At 41.5% G+C, this 24894-nt stretch overlaps 1 protein-coding gene and 1 pseudogene across 2 annotated transcripts in view; one reads left to right on the top strand and one right to left on the bottom strand.

Annotated features, from left to right (window-relative positions):
- Window positions 1-24894, bottom strand: part of LOC306869969 (CCN family member 1-like) — a 1026947-nt gene that overhangs the window by 349174 nt on the left and 652879 nt on the right. The window lies entirely within an intron of this gene.
- Window positions 7851-17507, top strand: LOC306870302 (myosin-4-like; annotated as a pseudogene). The gene is made up of 32 exons: window positions 7851-8057; window positions 8151-8294; window positions 8381-8537; window positions 8654-8681; window positions 8782-8893; window positions 9074-9166; window positions 9302-9365; window positions 9459-9557; window positions 9647-9750; window positions 9838-9976; window positions 10104-10222; window positions 10350-10499; window positions 10584-10754; window positions 10835-11135; window positions 11257-11327; window positions 11480-11567; window positions 11665-11782; window positions 11867-11990; window positions 12094-12230; window positions 12326-12581; window positions 12671-12913; window positions 13005-13181; window positions 13379-13524; window positions 13607-13697; window positions 13782-14171; window positions 14266-14392; window positions 14791-14909; window positions 14985-15181; window positions 16557-16740; window positions 16854-17019; window positions 17100-17224; window positions 17315-17507. The product of its transcript is annotated as a myosin-4-like (transcript).

The raw sequence follows: 24894 nt of genomic DNA, 5'->3' as shown, positions 1-24894 counted from the left end.
CAGTATTTCAAATACATGTATTTAAAATATGTGTGTTCCACAGCTTTCATCACATTACTCAGGAGCAGATTTCAAATGACATGTCTCAGGTAGCCTATACTTTGCACTGTAAGAAAAAACAACAACAACATGTTTTGCCAAATGCTCAATATTTTCCTTTCTTATATTACTTTTGTATGATTTAGTTATATCTTTAATATAAGTTGGCCAGAGGATGTATCCCCTGTTACTGAAATACCAAAATAATGCCTTTTTAGCATCCATAATATGACAAAATGCTTCGGTAAGTAAGATGTGTGTTGCTGACTGATATTCAAGCATTTACCTCCCATGCAAAAAATCTCCCGAAGAGCTCATTTGGTTTTAAGTTTTGTTTTAACTTTAGCATATGTTTTTCTATATATATATTATTTGAAAGGCATCCAAAAATTTGACTAAACATTGCAGTGTTCATTAAGTTATGTTAGATTCTGACCTGGATATAGTGTGCAAGTGTGCAAATAACACACAAATACTAATTAATTATATATATATATATATATATATATATATATATATATATATATATATATATATATGTATATGTTGCAATCAAGTAGTGTAAACGGGTAATAAAAAACTGACAGTAAGATTTCCTGTGCTTCCTGTTTCAATGAGTAAGTGAAGCCTAATTAATGCATCATTGGTTTTACTTTACAGAGGCTGAACCTATTAAAATGGTTATGATGAGTGGTGTTAGTACATGCCAGATTAAATTAAGGGCTGGAACTGGGCCTGTAAATATACACCATATAACACAGTGGCATGCAGAACCGCCACTTGAGACCATATTTTAATTTACTGAGTGCACACATGGTGTACATGCCAAAAACATGGCCCAGGGAGTCTCCAATTACATGACAAGTCTAAAGCTAGTCAGGTGGAAGGATGGTGTTGAAATAGTGAGAATGCCAGGGAGCTCTGCAGTGGCCACTCTCCACCGTCTGTGGTATGAACAAGTGTAATGAAGAGTGATTGAAGATTTATGGCACAATAAAAGTTTAGTTTGTCAGCATGTTCACATTTCAGTGTTACATGCACAGCATAAATGTGTGAACATATCTGTTATTATAAAGATTTCTGGTTGGTGATCTTTATTTATTTAATTTTTTTTTTTTTTGGGGGGGGGGGGGGGGGGGGGGGGGTATTCACTTAGTATACATCTTAAGTATGTTAAGAAGTTCAAAAAATCAGATAAGAAAGTGATCACACTTGTTTTTTATTTTACCAAAGTTTTTTTCTGCCAGTTTTATTCACATTATATGAAGTAAGAGGCTGATTGTTTCAGGGCATTCATTGAAATAATATATATATTTTTTTTTCATGTTTCATTTGGGTTGCCTTTTAATTGGTTGCCTAACTTAGCTTGTGTCTCATTTATTCACTTCCTACAACCCTAACCTACTAAAAGCTATGCATGCTGAGAATGTGCAGGGCTCAGGGCTACACTCATTTGCCCTGCTATAAAAAATCAGGCAAATGTTATGCTAGTGTTGGTGTCAGTTTCTAAATGAATGAGGCCATAAAAAGTGTCATACATACAGTTAGGGCCATATATATTTGGACATTGACACAATTTTTATAATTTCGGCTCTGTATACCACCAGAACAAAATTAAAAATAAAACAATCAAGATTAAATTGAAGTGCAGGCTTTAAGCTTTAATTAAAATATAACAACATGCTTAGGAATTACAACCATTTTTATACACAGTCCCCCCATTTTCAGGGGCTCTAATGTAATTGGACAAATAAATATAATCATAAATAAAATGTTAATTTTAAATATTTTGGTTGAGAATCCTTTGCAGATAATGACTGACTTAAGTCTGGAACTCATGGACATCACGAGAGACTGGGTTTCATCCTTTGTGATGCTTTGCCAGGCCTTTTCTCCAGCTCACTTCAGTTGTTGTTTGTTTGTGGGTCTTTCTGCCTTTAGTTTTGTCTTCAGCAAGTGAAATGCATGCTCAATTGGGTTGAAATCAGGAGATTGGCTTGGCCATTGCAGAATATTCCACTTTTTACCTTCAAAAACTCCTGGGTTGCATTTGCTGTATGTTTTGGGTCATCCTCCATTTGTACTATGAAGCGCCATCCAATCAACATTGCACCATTTGGCTGAATCTGGACAGTACATATATCCCTATACACTTCAGAATTATTCCAGCTGCTTCTGTCCCCTGTCACGTCATCAATAAACACCAGTAACCCAGTGCCACTGGAAGCCATGCATGCTCATGCTATCACACTGCTCCACCATGTTTACAGATGATGTTGTATGCTTTAGATTATGAGCTGTTGATTGTAGATGTTGACAGTGACATGTCTACCTCCTGGAGAGTGTTCTTCTCTTGGCTGTATGTTGTGAAAGGGATTTTCTTTACCATGGAGAGAATTGTATGGAGAGATCCTTTGACCGCATTATGTGGGTTCACAGCAACAGCTTCCAAATGCAAATGGCACACTTAGAATCAACTTCAGACATTCTACCTGCTTAATTGATGTAAAAATAATGAAAGAAATAGCCCACGGCTGTCCATGAAACAGCTTTTGAGTCAATTGTCCAAATACTTATGATCCCTTGAAAAAGGGGGGAGGTACATATTAAAGAGCTGTAATTCCTTAAACTTTCCTCCAATTTTGATGAGAATACCCTCAAATTAAAGCTCAGAGTGTGCACTTTAAGACCATATTATATAAAACTGTAACTTTATTGTGTTTTGGTCAGCAGATAAAATAATAAAAATTGTGCCTTTGTCCAAATATGTATGGACCTAACTCTATGTATGTTGTGGTGATTGCTATTTTTGACATATAAGCCAAAGTTTTTTTTCCATCACAAAATATCAAAGTGGTAATGTGTGTGTGTGTGTGTGTATATATATATATATATATATATATATACACACACACAGGTACATCTCAAAAAATTTGAATATCATGAAAAAGGTAAATATTTTTTGTCACTCATTTCAGAAAGTGAAACCCATATATTATATAGATTCATTACACATAGAGTGAAATATTTTAAACCTTTATTTCTTGAAATTTTGATGATTATGGCTTACAGATAATGAAAACCCAAAATTCAGTGTCTCAGAAAATTAGAATATTACATAAGATCGATATAAAAAGGATATTTTAAACAGAAATGTCAGGCTTCTGAAAAGTATGTTCATTTCTATGCACTCAATACTTGGTTGGGCATCCTTTTGCATGAATTACTGCATCAATGCGGAGTGGCATGGAGGCAATCAGCCTGTGGCACTGCTCAGGTGTAATGGAAGCCCAGGTTGCTTTGATAGCGGCCTTCAGGTCATCTGCGTTGTTGGGTCTGGTGTCTCGCATCTTCCTCTTGACAATACCCCATAGATTCTCTAGATCTCTATTCTCTATATATGTTTGCTGGCCAATCAAGCACAGTAACACCATGGTCATTGAACCAGCTTTTGGTACCTTTGGCGGTGTGGGCAGGTGCCAAGTCCTGCTGGAAAATGAAATCAGCATCTCCATAAAGCTTGTCAGCAGAAGGAAGCATGAAGTGTCATGAAACACAAGGTGGAAGCAAGGATGCAAGTAAATAGTATTTTTATTTGGGTCAGAAGACAACACTGTAACCAGTGCAGGTGAACATCCAGATGAGACGAACCACGGAGACCGGAGGCGTTACCCCTTGTAAGACCGTCTTGACCTTCGATTCGACCTCCCATGTGAGTGTGGAGATAATTAGGGTCTCCGGAAAAATGCACTCGGGAGTAGACGGGCGATCGGAACGGTCAAAAATACGTGATAAGGAATCGGGTTTGATGTTCTTGGAACCCGGGCGGTACGAGAGCGTAAAGTCAAAACGTCCGAAAAAAAGTGCCCACCGAGCCTGCCTGGAGTTCAATCTTTTAGCAATTCTAATGTATTCCAAATTCTTATGATCGGTCCATACGATAAAAGGTACCCCCGACCCTTCTAACCAGTGACGCCATTCTTCCAATGCTAATTTGACTGCCAACAACTCTCGGTTACCAATGTCATAATTACTCTCGGCAGGGGACAAACGGTGAGACAAAAACGCGCACGGATGCATTCTGTCGTCTGCAGGAGAACGTTGGGATAGCACTGCACCTCTGACACATCGACCTCCACCATGAACTGACGTGATGGATCAGGGGTAACTAAGATGGGGGCTGAAACAAAGCGGCCTTTCAGTTTGGCAAACGCAGCCTCAGCTTGAATAGCGCCACAAGAGCTTGAATAGCCCGACCCGATTCCTTCATGTTCCTCTCCTGGGTATCCATCCGAGAACCACTCTGACGAAATCCTCCAGAGAGGGAGAGGAACCGCTTGCTGCTTCCATCGCTTGCTCAGATCGTTCTGTCATGAAACACAAGGTGGAAGCAAGGATGCAAGTAAATAGTATTTTTATTTGGGTCAGAAGACAACACTGTAACAAAGTCTCTCGGGTGGGCTGGTGGCGCAGGGACTAGACGGACAGCGTGCCGGTGACGAGTGGTGTTGGTGAATCCAGTGCAGGTGAACTTCCAGATGAGACGAACCACGAAGGCGGAACAAGGACCAGGAACAAGGCAGCAGACGGCACACGATAAGCAACACTGAAGACATCAACCAACGATCTGACTATGGCTGTGTCCAAATTCAGGGTCTGCATCCTCCTTAGGATCCTTCCTACCCGGTTGAAGGAGGAGGGATCCTCCGAATTTGGACAGCCTACCCTTCTTTCAGTTCCCTCCCTTACCCGTTGCTCGTATCCTGTCGCCTAGCAACCGTGACAGCGCCAAGCAAGAAGCGGGAAAATGGACAAACAAAGAGTTATTCTCCTCATTTTAATTCTTTTGGAAGAAATAAAGCAATTAAATAAATTAAATACTTTCTTTGCTCGTTGTCGGAGAGTTTTTTATATCAGACTACAAGACAGTCACATCCAGGTAAGCCATTATAGCCTATTTCTATTTGTTTTTAAGTATTCTACTAATTTCTCCTACAAATTAATTGAGCCGAAGCATAAACTTTAGCTTGTTTTGTCAGAGAAACTCCTCTCCCACTCCGCTACCGCTCGCTTCGTCCGCCATTACGCTCTGCCGAAAAGAATTATGGGATAGGTAGGACGGGAAAGGATCCACCACACCCATCCTTCCAATTCGGGGAAAAGGAGGACGTATTTGTGGGCCGCATTTGAAGGATCCTACGAATTTGGACAGCCTTCGCCGCGGCGCTGTGACGTAACATCCTTCAAATGAGTACTCCGAAGGATGCAGACCCTGAATTTGGACACAGCCAAGTAGAGGAGAGTGCGGTGAGGCTATATAGGTGAGTGAATTGGCAGCAGCTGGTGCGGGGAATGAGATCAGCTGGCACGCTGTTGAGCGGTGACGCCCACTCACACACACACACACACACACACACACAGAGAGAACAACAATACACGAGACATGAAGAAAACAGTGAATTCATGAACCGTGACAGAAGTGCTCAAAAATTCCCTGGTAGATGGCTGCGCTGACTGTGGACTTCAGAATACACAGTGGACCAACACCAGCAGATGACATGGCTGACCAAATCATCACTGACTGTGGAAACTTCACACTGTACTTCAAGCAACATAGATTCTGGTCCTCTCCATTCTTTCTCCAAACTCTGGGACCTTGATTTCCAAATGAAATGCAAAATTTACTTTCATCTGAAAAGAGGACTTTGGACCATTGAGCTACAGTCCAGTTCTTTTTCTCCACAGCCCAGGTTAAGACGCTTCTGACGTTGTCTCTGGTTCAGAAGTGGCTTTGTAGGCCTTTTCCTGAAGACGACTGAGCGTGGTGACTCTTGATACACTGACTCCAGCTTCAGTTCACTCCTTGTGAAGCTCAGCCAAGTGTTTGAATCAGCTTTGCTTGACAGTATTCTCAAGCTTGCGGTCATCCCTGTTGATTGTGCACGTTTTCCTACCCAAATTCTTCCTTCCAGTCAACTTTGCATTTAATATGCTTTGATACAGCACTCTGTAAACAGCCACACCTTTCAGTAATGACCCTCTGTGACCTTTTTGTGGAGGGTGTCAATGTTCGTCTTCTGGATCATTGCCAAGTCAGCAGTCTTCTCCATTATTGTGGTTTCAAAGAGCAAGAGATACACAGAATTTATACTGTAGGGATGGTCATTAATTGAAACTCAAATGTAAATATTCTAATATTTTGAGGTACTGATTTTTGACTTTCATGAGCTGTAAGCTCTAATCATCAAAATTAAAACAAAACACTTTTGAAATGTTTTACTTTACATATAATAAATCTAAAATATATGAAAGTTTCACTTTTTTAAAATTAGTTACAAGAAAAAATTTACTTTTTCACGATATTCAAATTTTTTACACATACATACACACACACACACACACACACACACACACATATATATATATGTATGTGTGTGTGTCTGTATGTGTATATATATATATATATATATATATACATACATATATACATGTGTATATATATTGCACACATATTTTAAGCAAAACAATTCACAAACTTTTGATATTAGATATTGCTTTTGATTAGATATGCTGTTAAAAATGAGGTATTTGTACATTATGGTTGTCAACTGTTAGTGGAACATAGTTAATGTGATGATTGCACGTGTGGTTATAACCTCGAAACTGATTGGTTACAAGTAATTGTCAAGTACGTAACACGGTCAACATCTTCAGGACTCTTTGTTGTTAAATGCAGGCCTGTTTTCACAGACAGGGTTTAGACTAAGCCAGAATTAGGTCATAGTTCAATTAGGACATTTAAGTCATTTTTATAAACGTGCCAGAAAAAAAAAACATTATCCAGTAGTGATGCTTCTGCATAGTGATGACAAAGCCAAGCTGATCTACATATGTTCTACATATCTCCTTGACATTTACATTAAATAAGAACTAATCCATGTGTAACTAACCAGTCTTAGTCCATGCTGACTGGTGTATCATAATACATCTGCTGACATTGCATGCTTCTTTTGAGGCAATGTTGAATGTCATCAAAATTTTATCAGTAACATCAATCAAATTGATTTATTAAACAAAAGTATCATATATATCTAAACTTTACATTCATCTAAACTTCACAAAGAAAACAGTGAAACACAACTACAAAATTTATGCTCTGGAAGAAAAATAACATGCAGTACAGTAAGTTATTTCCATCTTCAAGATGATTGTCAGTGCCAAATGTTTCAGCTGATCAATTCCTTGACTCCCATTTGTGCCATATTAGACATTAGTTAGCCGTATTTAGCTTCTGCTTGGCTGGCAGAAGAAATGCAATATAAGGCGGCATGGACAAGCCCTGAAGACTGTTCAGGAGGCAGCTGTGTTCGTGATTGTGGTGAGAACATTACTGACAGCTCTACTGCTTTTCATTGGTTGTATCAAATACACTTACAATAGATGATGATTAGATAAAAACATTTTTTCAGCATTACTAAATGTAGAGATATGAAAAGTGATTTCAGATTAATGTATGGTAATTACATTTTGCTAATTAAATTAGAGGAAAAAAGAAAACAGAATGGTCACATGACTTTTAAATCTATTGCAGGGCTGCTGGAAAAACATCGCTAGTGGGAAGGAAAAAGGTAAACAATATTTGTGTTGGTAATAACTGAAGAGCCATTTTTCATTTCTAATTCATGGACAGTTATTTTTGACAAGTAGTTGTGCAAATGAATTGCCTGCAAAAAAGTGTACAGAGATGAGGTTGTCTTGTAAATAAGAAATAAAATAAAATTATCCTCTCTTCACTGCAGTAAACCGCAACCATGAGTACGGACGCAGAGATGGCCCTTTATGGCAAGGCCGCCATTTACCTACGTAAGCCTGAGAAGGAGAGAATCGAGGCTCAGAGCAAACCATTTGATGCCAAGTCTGCCTGCTATGTGGTTGATCCTAAAGAGCTGTACGTCAAGGGAACAATCAAGAGCAAAGACGGTGGCAAAGTCACTGTTATTGTGAATGACACTAAGGAGGTGAATTTTCAACATTTAAACTAGATGCACAGTACATTACTTTATTACATGTTTAATTTATTTTCTGGCATATTTATTGAATCAAATTTATAGGAGAGAGTTGCTAAGGAGGATGATGTCCACCCAATGAATCCTCCCAAGTTTGATAAGATTGAGGACATGGCCATGATGACCCATCTCAATGAACCCTCTGTGCTGTATAACCTCAAAGAGCGTTATGCTGCATGGATGATCTACGTAGGTTCTCAAGCAAAGTGAAACAAGCATTTAAGTTCATTTTTGTCAGTGTTGTTGGAAATTGACCATTTCTCTGCTCATTTCAGACCTACTCTGGGCTGTTCTGCGCTACTGTGAACCCCTACAAGTGGCTCCCAGTGTATGATGCAGAAGTGGTGGCTGCCTACAGAGGCAAAAAGCGTATGGAGGCCCCACCCCACATCTTCTCTGTCTCTGACAATGCCTATCAGTTCATGCAGACTGGTAAGATCTGATTTAGAAGACCTGAATTATATATTTGAGTTGAAAGTTAAAATTCACATTCATAGTTAAAAAAAAACTAAACAATTGCTTTAACATTATTACCTTTGAATTTACAGACAGAGAGAACCAGTCTGTCCTGATTACGTACGTATCTAGCCTGCTATTAGAGGTGTTGAGAGAGGTTATATTTTGCTCTTGTTGAACTTCTACATTTCTTATCATAATTTTTCTTCTCATAAACCAGTGGAGAATCCGGTGCTGGAAAGACTGTGAACACCAAACGTGTCATCCAGTACTTTGCCACAGTTGCGGTTCATGGTGACAAGAAGAAAGAGCAGACTGCCGGCAAAATGCAGGTATGAGATACAAAACTATGACAATTATATTACTCTGATAGATATTAAATATGAATGCAATACAATACAAATACAATACAAATAAATAAATATATGATACAGTATGTGAATTTGTAAATGTCTGCAAACAGTGATTACACATACAAGAGAAAATAACTAAATTCCCTTAAAATATCACAGGGTTCTCTTGAGGATCAGATCATTGCTGCCAATCCTCTGCTTGAGGCTTATGGTAATGCCAAGACTGTGAGAAATGACAACTCCTCTCGTTTTGTAAGTCAAGCATTTTTATATTCAAACATAATTTAGAAATATTTAGCTTAGCTTTAAGTTTTTTTCTATTAATTTTTTTTTTTACGTTTTAGTAATACAGTACAGGAAGTCAAATGTTAATTTTAATTTAAACAGGGTAAATTCATCAGAATTCATTTCGGTACATCAGGAAAACTGGCTAGTGCTGATATTGAGACATGTAAGTGAACATGATTTAATTTATCCATCCTGTACATTTGTCTTTGTCTGTCAGTCTTTAGATGATTGTGACTCAAGTACATTCTCTCAACAGATCTGCTGGAGAAGTCTAGAGTGACATTCCAGCTTTCAGATGAGAGAGGCTACCACATCTTTTACCAGATGATGACCAACCATAAGCCTGAGCTGATTGGTAGATGCACATATTTTATTTAATATTTACTATATTGTACAGATAATATTGTAAAATTCTATTTAATAAATGCTCTGTGTATTTTACAGAAATGACGCTCATCACCACCAACCCATATGACTTCCCCATGTGCAGTATGGGTCAGATCACAGTGGCAAGCATAGATGATAAAGAGGAGCTGGTTGCTACTGATGTGAGTCAATGCTGTTTTTTTTTTTAAATAACTTATTCAATATAAATATGGCTGATCATAGAGCTCATTCTTTTCTGAAATTTCCAGACTGCTATTGACATTCTGGGCTTCACTGCTGAGGAGAAGATGTGCATCTACAAGTTCACTGGAGCTGTACTCCATCATGGTAACATGAAGTTCAAGCAGAAGCAGCGTGAGGAGCAGGCTGAGCCTGATGGCACAGAAGGTGAGACTAAATAATACCAATGTGTGTGACTACATGCAGTGCTTTGATTTGAGAGAGCCACATTTCTATTTTCATAAAAAACTAAAGTTTCTATTTTTTTTTTTTCTTTGCAACTTTTAAATTGCAGAGGCTGACAAAATCGCCTACCTTCTGGGTTTGAACTCTGCTGATATGCTGAAGGCTTTGTGCTATCCCAGAGTAAAAGTCGGAAATGAGTTTGTGACCAAAAGTCAAACCGTGCCACAGGTGTGTAGTAATATAAGTAGTAACATTTCCAGAATGTCCTTTGTGTTCAGCCTGAAAATCATGATTGAATCTGACTAATTATAGCAAATTAGAAAGTATTGAATAAAAATTCACTCTATTCTTACAGGTGTACAACTCTGTTAGCGCCTTGTGCAAATCTATCTATGAGAGGATGTTCTTGTGGATGGTCATTCGTATCAACCAGATGTTGGACACAAAACAACAAAGAAATTTCTTCATTGGTGTGCTGGATATTGCTGGCTTTGAGATCTTTGATGTAGGAATCTTTTATGTTTACCTCTCTTTATGGCAAATTGAGTTATATTCAGTCGTCAGTAAATGGTCCTGTTTCTTTCTCCAGTTCAACAGCATGGAGCAGCTGTGCATCAACTTCACTAACGAGAAACTGCAACAGTTTTTCAACCACACCATGTTTGTGCTGGAACAAGAGGAGTACAAGAAGGAGGGCATTGTTTGGGAGTTCATTGACTTCGGCATGGACTTGGCTGCTTGCATTGAGCTCATTGAGAAGGTTTTTACTGGTTTATGAACTTAATCATTTCTGTTTTCAAAAGTATACATTTTTAAATATAAATATTCTTTTATAAACAGCCCATGGGTATCTTCTCCATCCTTGAAGAGGAGTGCATGTTCCCTAAAGCTACAGACACTTCCTTCAAGAACAAGCTGTATGATCAGCATCTTGGCAAGTGTAATGCTTTCCAGAAACCAAAGCCTGCCAAAGGCAAGGCTGAGGCCCACTTCTCCCTGGTGCACTACGCTGGAACTGTGGACTACAACATTTCTGGCTGGTTGGACAAGAACAAGGATCCACTGAATGAGTCTGTTTTGCAGCTTTACCAGAAGTCTTCGGTCAAACTGCTGGCTACTCTCTACCCACCTGTTGTTGAGGGTAATGAAAAACTGAATTGTAATTAAATTGTGTTAATTTAATTAACCAAACATTGATTTAATTTAGCACTTTCTTCTGGTTATTACATTATGTGTATTCCTTTGTCTCTTCATCTGAATAGAGACTGGTGGTGGCAAGAAGGGAGGCAAGAAGAAGGGTGGTTCCATGCAGACTGTATCTTCTCAGTTTAGAGTATGTGTCTTTCTTTGAGACCAAATGGGAATAATTATGCAACTGAGAGCAGTGACTGTACATCAGCTTGCTTGACTCTAATTCTGATAAATTATATATCAACAAATGAGACAACGTGACTAAGAAAGCTGTAACTTTTCATGATTAAACAGGAGAACTTGGGCAAGCTCATGACCAACTTGAGGAGCACTCACCCTCACTTTGTGCGTTGTCTGATTCCCAATGAGTCCAAGATTCCAGGTAAAGTAATAAAGGGCTCTCAGATATTCTGGCATTAATACAATATTTAATGCTTTTATTACGTTACCAAGCTCATAATCTAAACTGTTCTTTATAGGTCTCATGGAGAACCACCTGGTTATCCACCAGCTGAGGTGTAACGGTGTGCTGGAGGGCATCAGAATCTGCAGAAAGGGCTTCCCCAGCAGAATCATCTATGGTGACTTCAAGCAGAGGTAAAAGGGACCACATGAAAACATCATTTTCTGTATGAGGCTCTTAATCAGAGTATATGATGCACTTTGATTGATCTTCAACAGATACAAGGTGCTGAATGCCAGTGTAATCCCAGAGGGACAGTTTATTGACAACAAGAAGGCTTCTGAGAAACTCCTGGGATCCATCGACGTTGATCACGACCAGTACAGATTTGGACACACAAAGGTTCATATTTTGCTCTACAGCATTTAAAACATTCAATAATCATGGTCTATTTTTTATGCTCATTCTGTTTAAATCAATATCTTTTGATTTGTTGTGAATTCAGGTGTTCTTCAAAGCTGGTCTTCTGGGTACTCTTGAGGAGATGCGTGATGAGAAACTGGCCGCTCTGGTTACAATGACTCAGGCTCTTTCCCGTGGTTACTTGATGAGGAGGGAGTTTGTGACGATGATGGAGAGGAGGTGAGGAATGTCATGAAAAAAAAAATTATATCAATTATGCCTGAGTGAATGGTAAATAATGATAATTAGGGCATTTAATAATTAATTATTCTTAGGGACTCCATTTACACCATCCAATACAACGTTCGCTCATTCATGAATGTCAAACACTGGCCATGGATGAAGGTTTACTACAAGATTAAGCCTCTGCTGAAGAGTGCTGAGACTGAGAAGGAGTTGGCAAACATGAAAGAGGACTATACAAAATGCAAAGAAAATCTTGCCAAGGCTGAAGCAAAAAAGAAGGAGCTTGAAGAGAAGATGGTGGCACTGATGCAAGAGAAAAATGATCTGCAGCTGCAAGTAGCATCTGTGAGTTTACCTAATTGAATTAACTGAATTTTGGCTCCATTAAAATTAACAGTATGGTTTCCAGTGATAGTGATGTATTTTCCAAACAGGAATCTGAGAATCTCTCAGATGCTGAGGAGAGGTGTGAGGGTCTGATCAAGAGCAAAATCCAGCTTGAAGCTAAACTCAAAGAGACAACTGAAAGACTGGAGGATGAGGAAGAGATCAATGCTGAACTGACAGCCAAGAAGAGGAAACTGGAGGATGAGTGCTCTGAGCTGAAGAAAGACATCGATGACCTGGAGCTCACCTTGGCGAAAGTGGAAAAGGAGAAACATGCCACTGAGAATAAGGTTGGAGATTAAGATGGTTTAAGATTAGATTAATCTTTGTTTCATATGGTGATACGGAATATAAAATGAGATTATTTGGAACAAAAAACAGGTCAAGAACCTGACTGAAGAAATGGCAGCTCAGGATGAGAGCATTGCCAAGCTTACAAAGGAGAAGAAAGCCCTCCAAGAGGCACATCAGCAGACCTTGGATGATCTTCAGGCAGAGGAGGACAAAGTCAACACCCTGACCAAATCCAAAACAAAACTTGAGCAGCAAGTTGATGATGTGAGTCATCAAAATTAGGTTACACTTTGAATATATGCATAATTTTTGTATTTTTCATACCATGAGTAGAAGTAGTGACTAAATATTAAAGACAGAAATGCATTAGCTGTATCACTTATCACATGTTCAAATGATTCATATAATAATGGTGATAATAATTAATACAGTTAACCTAATACCAACTTGAAATTGCTTAGCTGGAAGGTTCCCTTGAACAAGAGAAGAAGCTCCGCATGGATCTTGAGAGAGCAAAGAGAAAGCTTGAAGGAGACCTGAAATTAGCCCAAGAGTCCATCATGGACCTGGAAAATGACAAGCAGCAATCTGAGGAGAAGATGAAGAAGTAGGAAGTTTTTGTAAATTCTTACAAAAATAATGGTTATCATGTATTTCATATTATTCATTGTTTCCCCATTTACACACAGAAAAGACTTTGAAACAAGCCAGCTGCTCAGCAAGATTGAAGATGAACAATCTCTGGGTGCTCAACTCCAGAAGAAGATCAAGGAGCTTCAAGTATTTCTTGAGTTTTTGTTTTTTTATGCTGTTAAAGGCATGGGTAAAATAAAGACTAATACGGTTTCATTAATGCCACCGTAGGCTCGCATTGAGGAAGTGGAGGAAGAGATTGAGGCTGAGCGTGCTGCTCGTGCCAAGGTTGAGAAGCAGAGAGCTGATCTCTCCAGGGAACTTGAGGAGATCAGTGAGAGGCTTGAGGAGGCTGGAGGAGCCACTGCTGCTCAGATTGAGATGAATAAAAAGCGTGAAGCTGAATTCCAGAAGCTGCGTCGTGATCTTGAAGAGTCCACCCTCCAGCATGAAGCTACGGCTGCTGCCCTCCGTAAGAAGCAGGCAGACACTGTGGCCGAGCTGGGAGAGCAAATCGACAACCTCCAGCGTGTCAAGCAGAAGCTTGAGAAAGAGAAGAGTGAATACAAAATGGAAATTGATGATCTCTCCAGCAACATGGAGGCTGTTGCCAAAGCAAAGGTTTGATGATTGCTTCTTAAATCTTTTCAAGGAAATACAGTATATCAAATGTGGTTAAAAATTCTTAACACTCAAATAACTTTGGTGTTTACAGGCAAATCTTGAGAAGATGTCCCGCACCCTTGAGGACCAACTTAGTGAAATTAAGTCCAAGAATGATGAGAACCTTCGACAGATAAACGACCTCAGTGCTCAAAGAGCAAGACTTCAAACTGAAAATGGTAACAATGGAAACAAAGTCTCAAAATTACTTAAAAATAATTTCCTTCTTTACCAAAATGCCTTAACAACACAAATATAAATACAAACTTATAGTGGCAAAATTGCTTATATACTAAGAGCAGTACACTTTAAAGAGATAATGGATATGCAACTCTTCTTAGAGTTAAGCATGTTGTGGTTTAGTGTAATAGAGTCAAACAGAAACTAGACTGATAGCACTGCACTAAAATGAGTGCAAGTAATCCAAGTAGTTTGTAAAGAACTGCCTCTGCATAGAAAACCGTAAAGAACTGCCTCTGCATAGAAAAACATTGTTTATTTCATACAGTCATAAAGATATATACCATTTTCTCCACCACTGTCTTACCAATATTTTTGTAAATGTAAATCTCAAAAGGTGAGTTTGGCCGTCAACTGGAAGAGAAAGAAGCGCTGGTTTCTCAGCTCACCAGAGGCAAACAAGCTTTCACTCAGCAAACTGAAGAGCTTAAGAGGCAGATTGAAGAGGAGGTTAAGGTAACACAGCAGAATCAATACAAACAAATACATGTCAATTATTATACAAGAAAGCTTATATTATGTGTCTCCTAGGCTAAGAATGCACTGGCCCATGCTGTGCAATCAGCCCGTCATGACTGCGACCTGCTCCGTGAGCAGTTTGAGGAAGAGCAGGAGGCAAAGGCTGAGCTGCAGCGGGGAATGTCAAAGGCCAACAGTGAAGTTGCTCAGTGGAGAACCAAATATGAAACTGACGCCATCCAGCGCACAGAGGAACTTGAAGAGGCCAAGTATGAACATAAGATCTGATAAATATTTGTTCATATGTCAAAAGGTTTTAATTTCAGAATCAGAATCAGAATGAGCTTTATTCGCCAAGTATGTTTACACATACGAGGAATTTGTTGTAGAGTAAGGAAGAAATACAGCATGACAAGAGGAAAGATAATTTAAAAAAAATAATTCACAGACTATGCTCCTTTGGGAGTAAAGTGTGAGAACAGGAAAAACACCCCATCAACAAAAAGCACATAGTCAATCAACAACATAGCCACACGACTGCAACAGTGGAGGTAATCCAGTTCCGGCAAGCAGCCATCCGGTACTGCAGCCATTCTCGGTGCCGGTCGGACCCGCTTGTCAGGCTGGCAGTACAAAGCGGCGAAGGCGAGGGATCCGGGGTGGGGAGGTGAATGCATATCTGTATATATGTGCGTATGTGTGTGTGTATGTATGTATTTGTAGGCCTGGAGAGCCGCCACGCTGGCATTCAAATCAAGTTGTCTCAGTCCGCAGAATGTGATAGCGACACAGCACGTTGCTATGGAGATAGTCTTGATCAGGACCCAGACAGAGTCAACAATCCGCAGGTGTCTGTGGAAGGAAGGAGGAACGCAAGAGCGTCTCACTGCAGTGCTCTTCCCGGGGTTGTTTTTCCAACAGCGACCTTGGCCGAGGCAGTGCTGGTGTGAGGGAGCCAAAAGAAGATAAGATTGCGATTGTTTGGTCTTGGGGCGAGTAGCCGTATTCCAATTTTCACGGCTACTCTCTTTGACCATTCTGGTCTTCAAATCCATCAATTTTCCTTTGCAAAGCCGTAAGCTTCTCCGTGATGGTATCCATATTGCGGTTAATAGTCTCAGTCTCAGTGCTGACCGCTCTGCCCACTGCTTCAATCATGAAGGGCAGCCTTGTGAGGCTTTTGACATCTGTACCCGTTTCCTGAATTTTTCGATAGCCCAGGGCAAAGCCTAATCCAATCAGCAGAAGACCTGTTATCATGGTTCCGAATAGGTAGATATCTTCAATGTCCTCCACGGAAAGAGCCGCCAGACACACGACCCGCCACCTTTCCCATGCGTCCATCGTGTAGCCAGCTGCGAACGTCCCGCCAGGGCAGTCAGGTTCCCCCGAACCTAAACTTCTCATCGAGAAGATTGTGTTAATTGCGTTGAGAGACCAGTTGATCAAATCCATGATTTTTCAGTTTGGAGAGCAGTGCAGAGAGAGTGTCTCAAGTATTAGACAATAGACGAGACAAGACGAGAGAGCAAAGCAGGGAAGGGAAGGTAAGGGGAGGAGAGGGAGAGAAAAATGCGACTGCCTTCGTTGAGAGCCAAACGAGAAGGTATATATTCAAAATGTATATTTACAAATTCATAACAGGAAGAAGTTGGCTCAGCGCCTGCAAGAGGCAGAGGAACAAATTGAGGCTGTGAACTCCAAATGTGCATCTCTGGAGAAGACCAAACAGAGACTCCAGGGTGAGGTGGAGGACCTCATGATTGATGTGGAGAGAGCCAATGCTTTGGCTGCCAACCTTGACAAGAAGCAAAGGAACTTTGACAAGGTAAAAACAAAGAGTCATACTGTGATATGATATTCTCTTCAAAACAGTTGTGTGGGCTTTTTTTGGCATGCTTTAAGTTAAACAAACGTGGCCTTGATATGTCTCCATTAAAGGTCCTGGCAGAATGGAAGCAGAAATATGAGGAAGGTCAGGCAGAGCTGGAAGGTGCCCAGAAAGAGGCTCGTTCACTCAGCACTGAGCTGTTCAAGATGAAGAACTCCTATGAGGAGACTCTGGATCAGCTGGAGACCCTCAAGAGAGAAAACAAGAATCTACAGCGTAAGATTGAAACATTAAAAAGTAAACATATGATTAATGGATGCCAATAATGATACAGATTATATTTTTCCTTTCTACAGAGGAGATTTCAGATCTGACAGAGCAGTTAGGTGAGACTGGTAAGAGCATTCATGAGCTGGAAAAGGCCAAGAAGGCAGTGGAGACTGAGAAGTCTGAGATTCAGACCGCCCTGGAGGAAGCTGAAGTGAGTATCTAGAGTAATATTCGTAATTTTTGCTAGTACCATTATACTGTGTTGTTCATTCTGACACTTAAATGTTTTTATTATTAATAGGGCACCCTGGAGCATGAGGAGTCCAAGATTCTCCGTGTCCAGCTTGAGCTAAACCAGGTCAAGGGTGAGATTGACAGGAAGCTTGCAGAGAAGGACGAGGAAATGGAGCAGATCAAGAGGAACAGCCAGAGAGTCATTGAATCCATGCAGAGCACTCTGGACTCTGAGGTCAGGAGCAGAAATGATGCCCTGAGAATCAAGAAGAAGATGGAGGGAGATCTTAATGAGATGGAGATTCAGCTGAGCCACGCCAATCGCCAGGCTTCTGAGGCCCAGAAACAGCTCAGGAACGTTCAGGGACAACTCAAGGTATATGACTTCTTTTTGGCTTTGGGGCGCATTAATATGTTTGTTTAATCTAACCTATGCTAAGTAAAGGCCAACAGAAAGCACATCAAAAGCTTACTGTAATGCTTTTGTTATGTTCAGGATGCCCAACTGCACCTTGATGATGCTCTGAGAGGACAGGAAGACATGAAGGAGCAGGTGGCCATGGTGGAGCGCAGAAACACTCTAATGCAAGCTGAGATTGAGGAGCTGAGAGCTGCTCTGGAGCAGACAGAGAGAGGGCGCAAAGTGGCTGAACAAGAGCTGGTAGATGCCAGTGAGCGTGTTGGGCTGCTTCATTCTCAGGTTAGTGCATGTTGTTTTTAAAATGACATTTATGAAATTGAGGGCATCATTCAAACTGTTCCTTTCCATGTTGCAGAACACAACTCTCCTAAACACCAAGAAGAAGCTTGAGTCTGACCTTGTTCAGATCCAAAGTGAAGTTGACGACACTGTGCAGGAAGCCAGAAACGCAGAGGAGAAGGCCAAGAAGGCCATCACTGATGTGAGAAACAGTAGCTGCCAAATGATTCACAAAACACTTGTGTACTTAAAAATGTGGATCTAATATATATCTATATTATTGCAAAAGGCTGCAATGATGGCAGAAGAACTCAAGAAGGAGCAGGACACCAGTGCTCACCTTGAGAGAATGAAGAAGAATCTGGAGGTCACAGTGAAGGACCTGCAGCACCGTCTGGATGAGGCTGAGAATCTGGCCATGAAGGGAGGAAAGAAACAACTCCAGAAACTGGAGTCCAGAGTAAGATTGTCTTTATCGGATGTTCTCTTTAATTCTGATGTTTACAGTCTTGATGTGGACAGTATACAGTGTCTAAACATGTCTAAACATTTAGGTCCGCGAGCTTGAGACTGAAGTTGAAGCAGAGCAGAGACGTGGAGTTGATGCTGTTAAAGGTGTCCGCAAATATGAGAGGAGAGTTAAGGAGCTCACCTACCAGGTACAAAAAAAGTATTCGGTCACACTTAAGCTCAGGAACCAATTCTCACTATTAACTAACTATAAGCTATGACTTTTGCCTCCTAATTTGCTGCTTATTAATAGTAAGTAAGATAGTTCTTAAGTTTAGGTATGGGATAGATAGGATTAAGGGCTCTAAAATGTGGTCATGCAGAACAAGTTATATGTGCTGTACAAGTACTAATAAACAGCCAATAAAGTGTTACCAAGTGTTTTAAAAGTCCAGGTCACATTCATCTGATTATGTTCTAGTCTGATGTATGTTCATTATCTGCAGACTGAGGAGGATAAGAAGAACATTAACAGACTGCAGGATCTGGTTGACAAGCTTCAGCTGAAGGTCAAGGCTTACAAGAGGCAGGCTGAAGAAGCTGTGAGTACCTCATTTGAGATCTATAAACACCTTGTAAACATTTGGGATCATCTTCTCCTAATATACTTGTGTGTGGATTTGCAGGAGGAACAAGCCAATACTCACCTTTCCAAGTTTAGGAAGGCACAGCACGAGCTGGAGGAGGCTGAGGAGCGTGCTGACATTGCTGAGTCTCAGGTCAACAAGCTCAGAGCCAAGAGCCGTGATGCTGGAAAGGTAATTTTTCTCAAATGATTTTCAAAATTACTTTAATTTGAAAGCTTTTATTTGTACCACAATTTGTTCTATTTATATTCATACAGATTTTTTTATTTGTGTACTTTTTTTTTCAGAGCAAAGAGGCAGCTGAGTGAAAACCTTGACATTCAGTGTCACCAGCTTCCACTTGTATCTGGAAATGTGCAAATGCTCAATAAAACATTACATTCATCAATTTCTCTTTGATTTCCATCGCTGTTATTTTTGTTGTATTTTCCATACGGTAGTCTTGAGGGATTTTCTAATGCTCATTACATTTAATTTATTTTCATATTTGTTTCATTCAATGAGATTGAACTACAATTTACCACTTCAACAAACAATTTTATTAATACCCACAACCTTCTTTGTCTAATGCTTGTGAGTATTGAACCATTACAACAATGAGCTTTTGCTAGCCCATTAATCACTACAAAATCATCTTCCACTAATTAAATACTTCAGTAATTACTTTCAGAAACGCAACCTTGGCATTTTCAATGAGAAAACTATGGGAAAATATTGCACACTGAATAAACTGGTTTAAGATCTTTCCAGTTAGTCCAATTTATTTTAGCCAAATGTGTAAGTTAAAAAAAAAACATCTCATAGCACAGCCAGGAACGCAGTACTCGTTCCCATATCTCAGGGAACCGAGGTTACGACAGTAACCGAGTACGTTTCCTGTCAATATTTCACTCGTACTGCGTCATAAGACATGGACAGCCCGCTGGACCACGCCCAGGAAGAGGCGATGCCTCTGGTGGAATGGGCTCTGACTCCAATGGAGCACTGCAAACCCAAGGAGTAGTATGCTAGGGAGATATAGGTGGAACGTTCGATATATACCCTGAGGGGCCTGACGGGGCAGAGCAGGGACAATTCCTGGTCATCCGTCGAAGGGGCCAGCGCAGAAAGTGTTATGACCTGGGCTCTGAACGGAATGGAGAGCACCTTAGGTACATAACCCAGCCTTGGTTTCAGGACGACTTTGGAGTCGTTAGGCCTGAATTCCAGGCAAGTAGCATTGACGGAAAGGGCCTGTAGGTCTCCTACTCGCTTAACCGCCAGCAATAGGGGCATGAAAAGCCGCTATGGCTGAAGCGTAAACCTTGATGGTGGATGGGGAACGCTGTTTATCCAGCATCCCCTGCAGAAACGAAAGAACCACTGATATCTTGGAGGCAACCGGATCTAAGTCACGGTCTTGACACCAAGCTGAGAAAATAGACCATTTCAGAGCATAGAGGTGTCTGGTAAACGGGGCTCTTGCTTCTGCCATAGTGTTTAACCTGTTAACCTTCACCCCCATTTGGGGCCTCGCAGGTGAAAATAACCTACCTAAATTAAAATGGTAACAGTTTGTGACAAAGTGTGCTTACACAAACAAATTAGGTATCTTTGGAAAGAAGACACTCTTGGCTTTACTATCCATCATCCAGAGTTGATAATGCTCAAAAAGATAAAAAGTTATAGGCACTGACGTGCCTTGAAAAATATTTTCCACACTGTTGTTCATATTTGTTTTTGTTCATATACAAATACATGAAATAAGTCCTGGAGCAATCCAGAAAAGTAATAGATCGAAAGCCACATGTCTCATGAGTTCATATTTCAAATTTGAAGAAGATACCATGAAAAATTAGATTCCTGCAATATTTTTTCTGAAACTATTTATAGTCCCCCCCACCCCCCTGTTTGAGGAAAAATAACCACCAAATGGATTGCAGAATTATACAAGCTATTTTAGTCATTATACATGTTCCTGCATAGTTTTTCAATTATAAAATAATAGACAGATTTATTTGAGCACAAAAAAATACAAAAATAATTATTTGAGTAATAAAAAAGGAAAACAAATTGAAAAAAAATGCTTTGTATATAGTATGTATACTGAAGTATTCTGATTGCCAGACATGAAGTGATATTGCCAGACATGGTCATAGAGTCAGTAATCACACGCTGATGTGCTTCCATTCAGATGATAATCAAACAGATGGGCCATATAATCAATAAGTGGGGAAGTCGTGGCCTAATGGTTAGAGAATTGGACTCGTAATCGAAAGGTTACGGGTTCGAGTCCCCGGCCGGCAGGGATTGTAGGTGGGGGGAGTGAACGTCCAGCGCTCTCTCCACCCTCAATACCACGACTGAGCAAGGCACCGAACCCCCAATTGCTCCCCGGGCGCCGCAGCATAAATGGCTGCCCACTGCTCCGGGTGTGTGTTCACGGTGTGTGTGTGTGCATTTGTTCACTACTGACTGCTGTGTGTGTGCACTTGGATGGGTTAAACGCAGAGCACCAATTTCGAGTATGGGTCACCATACTTGACAATACGTCACGACTTTACTTTACTTTACTTTAATAGCTGATCAATGAATCACAATGATAGCCGTCATAGAGTCGGTAATAAACACGCTGATGTCCGTCCATACATATTATAATCATGCAGATACAGCCACATTCCCCACACAATACACACACACACACATATAAAAAATGTAGAAGAAAAAAAAAAACAGTTTTTTATGGATAAAGCAGATCGCTAAGTTACGCCCCGCTCAGATGACAGCGTGCGTGTCACAGCGTGCGTCATGGCTGACTGGAGGGAGCGCCAAATTCAAATAATCTATATTCCGCTTTTCTGAGACTTTTTTTTCCTAAAAGCACTAAAAGTGCTCGCTGGGATGTTGTTCTGTTGACCCTTACCTCTCTAACTAAACTGGGATTTCAGCAGTGGACGCGTTTGTGACTCGTTATTACAATGAATCTGGTACGTACTGCTTTTTTAATCTGCTTGTTTTGATGTGTACTGCTTGCACAAATGTAGCAAATACATTCCTTATAAGCTTTCCATCGGAAAGCAGCGATCTGTCGTCGATGCTTGAGGCTTAGACCTTCAGAAGGATATATAGTTTGTCAAGATTAACTTTGTCCCGTTTCATTTATTCTATTAGAAAACAATGACACATGCAAACAAAGAGCGTTCAGTGCGACGTCGCTCTGGTGAACGTTAACAGGTTAAGACATGCTCTGGGAGGTCAAAAGACTCCCGTTGAGCAGCCACACATGCATGGCCCATAACTCGGGCCGTGGATGCCACAGCGTGCCTTTCGCTTGAGAGAGGAGGGGAGGTCCCATATCAAGGGAATGGGCCACGGGGCTGCTTCGAGCAGCTGGAATAACTCCGACACCCACGGCTGGTTCCTCCAAAGGGGGGCTGCTAGAAGAAGCCAGTGCCGTTGTTCCCTGACTCGTCTGAATACCTGTGGTAGCAGAGCGATTGGAGGGAACGCATAGAGCGCAAGGCTGGGCCACTCATGGGCCAGGGCATCCGTGCTCTTTGTGAAATAGATTGGGCAATGAGAGTTGTCTTCGGAGGCAAAGAGGTCTACTCTAGCTCTGCCAAAGACCTCACACAAGCGGGTGGAGCGTCCATTCTTCCGAGGAGACGTTGTTCCTCGACAACATGTCCGCTCCTTGGTTCAACTTGCCCGGCACATGCGTCGCCTTCAGTGAGCACAGATTGGCCTCAGCCCAAACAAGAAGGCCTTTCGCCAGCGTGCAGAGGCGTTTTGAGACGAGGCCACCCTGGTGATTTATGTATGACACCACGGACCTGCTGTCTGAGCGTATTAGCACATGGTGTCTCCTTATGTCCGGCAGTAAGAATTGACAGGCACGGCACACAGCTAGCATCTCTAGGCAGTTGATGTACAGACCCAACTCCTCCTCGGACCAGAGACCGAAGGTCGGCTTGCCCTCGCACAGTGCTCCCCTGAAGTAACTGGTGAATCTGAAGTACTGGTGAATCTGCTGCCATAAGGCCCAGCATTTTCTGGAAAGCCTTGAGCAGGTGGATGGTCCCTTCCTTGGTAGAGGTAGAGCCTTTTCACATTTGGCTCCCAAACTCTGGAATAGCCTTCCTGATAACATTCGGGATTCAGATACACTCTCTCTGTTTAAATCTAGATTAAAGACACATCTCTTTAGCCAAGCATTCACATAATGCATCTTATAATCTTGTACTGCAGTTATATCTGATCAGACGTACATTATTATTATTCTTTAGCTTGAGTTGAACAATTTATTTTTGCTTAGATGGAACAGCAGCTACGCTAATCATGTCTCTGCTTGTCTCTCCGTTTCTGCTAGGAATTACAGAACTTCAGTCTGGATCCAACCATTACATGATCTGAGATGACCGAACACCTGAGATGGAGGATCAGCGCCGGGAGATGACGTATGTGTCCCTGATCATAGGCAGAGGCCAGACACCTGGATGAACGCCAGAGACAGATCCCCATTGAGGACCCCGCCACTTAGACAGCCATCGGAAAAGACCGCTGGAACCAGCTGAGCCCATTCAATCTGACTTGCTGCAGTTTGGAACTGAACTGCTGGTTTGTTTGGCCAGAGGAGAATTGCCCCCCCGACTGAGCCTGGTTTCTCCCAAGGTTTTTTTCTCCATTCTGTCACCGATGGAGTTTTGGTTCCTTGCCGCTGTCGCCTCTGGCTTGCTTAGTTGGGGACGCTATTTAAACTTATTGACACATTATTTTCCTTTTTTGATATTGTGCAGTGCTTTGTCACAATTTGCATTGTAAAAAGCGCTATATAAATAAAGCTGACTTCCTTGAAAGAGGCTGCACGGCGATGAATTGTCATGGCTCGTTCCGCTGAGACAGTTGCTGTCATCTACACAGAGTCGATAACTGTCCCCAGGAACGACACTAGTTGGCTGGGTGACAGTGTGCTCTTGGCAAAGTTGACCCTGAGCCCCAGGCGATCTAAGTGGCTGAGGAGGAGGGTCTTGTGCAACATTGAAACCGCCTCCAACTGGGCCAGAGTGAGGCAGTCGTCGAGGTAGTTGAGGATGCAGATTCCCATCTGTCGCAGAGGGGAGAGAGCCACATCCATGCATCACGTAAAAGTGCTGAGAGCCAGGGACAGCCCAAATGGGAGGACCTTGTATTGATATGCCACCCCCTCGAATGCGAATCTCAAGAATCTTCTGTGATGGGGGCTACCTGGATGTGAAAGTAAGCGTCTCTCAAATCCAGCGACATGAACCAGCCCCCTGGGCATATTTTCTAGAGGATCTGTTTCAATGTGATCATCCTGAACGACCTTTTTACCAGGGCGTGATTCAGGAGTCTGAGATCTAGAATAGGCCGCAGGCCGCCGTCTTTTTTGGGGACGAAGAAGTAGCGGCTGTAGAAGCCTGACTCGCTCTGTGCTGGAGGAACGACCTCTATGGCTCCTTTTACCAGTATATTCATCACCTCTGCGCGCAGAACTGGAGCGTCCTTGCTACGCACTGTGGTGGTGACCACACTGCTGAAGCATGGTGATCTTCGAGCGAATTAGAGTGAATAACCTCGTCTTATCTTAGCCATTACCCACTCTGACACACCAGGGATGCCCTGCCAGGCCTCGGCTTGTGTGGCAAGAGGTTGAATAGGTTCTAAAGACTGGCTAGAGTGGGCCCTTGGGAAACCAATAACACACTTCCCTCTGCACCCAGCGCTGAGCAGGGTGACAAGAGGCACATCAGAGGCTGTTTGCGGGGTGGTCCGGCGATAGCAAGACTCGGACCCCACCTCTTTCTGCCACCTCCCCCGCCCACTGTCCTGCCAATCCTTGGGGAGTCGGGG

Source organism: Barbus barbus (genome assembly GCF_936440315.1).
Source record: "Barbus barbus genome assembly, chromosome: 5".
In the NCBI taxonomy this organism is placed as follows: Eukaryota; Metazoa; Chordata; class Actinopteri; order Cypriniformes; family Cyprinidae; genus Barbus; species Barbus barbus.
This window is presented reverse-complemented; position numbering and strand designations above follow the sequence as displayed.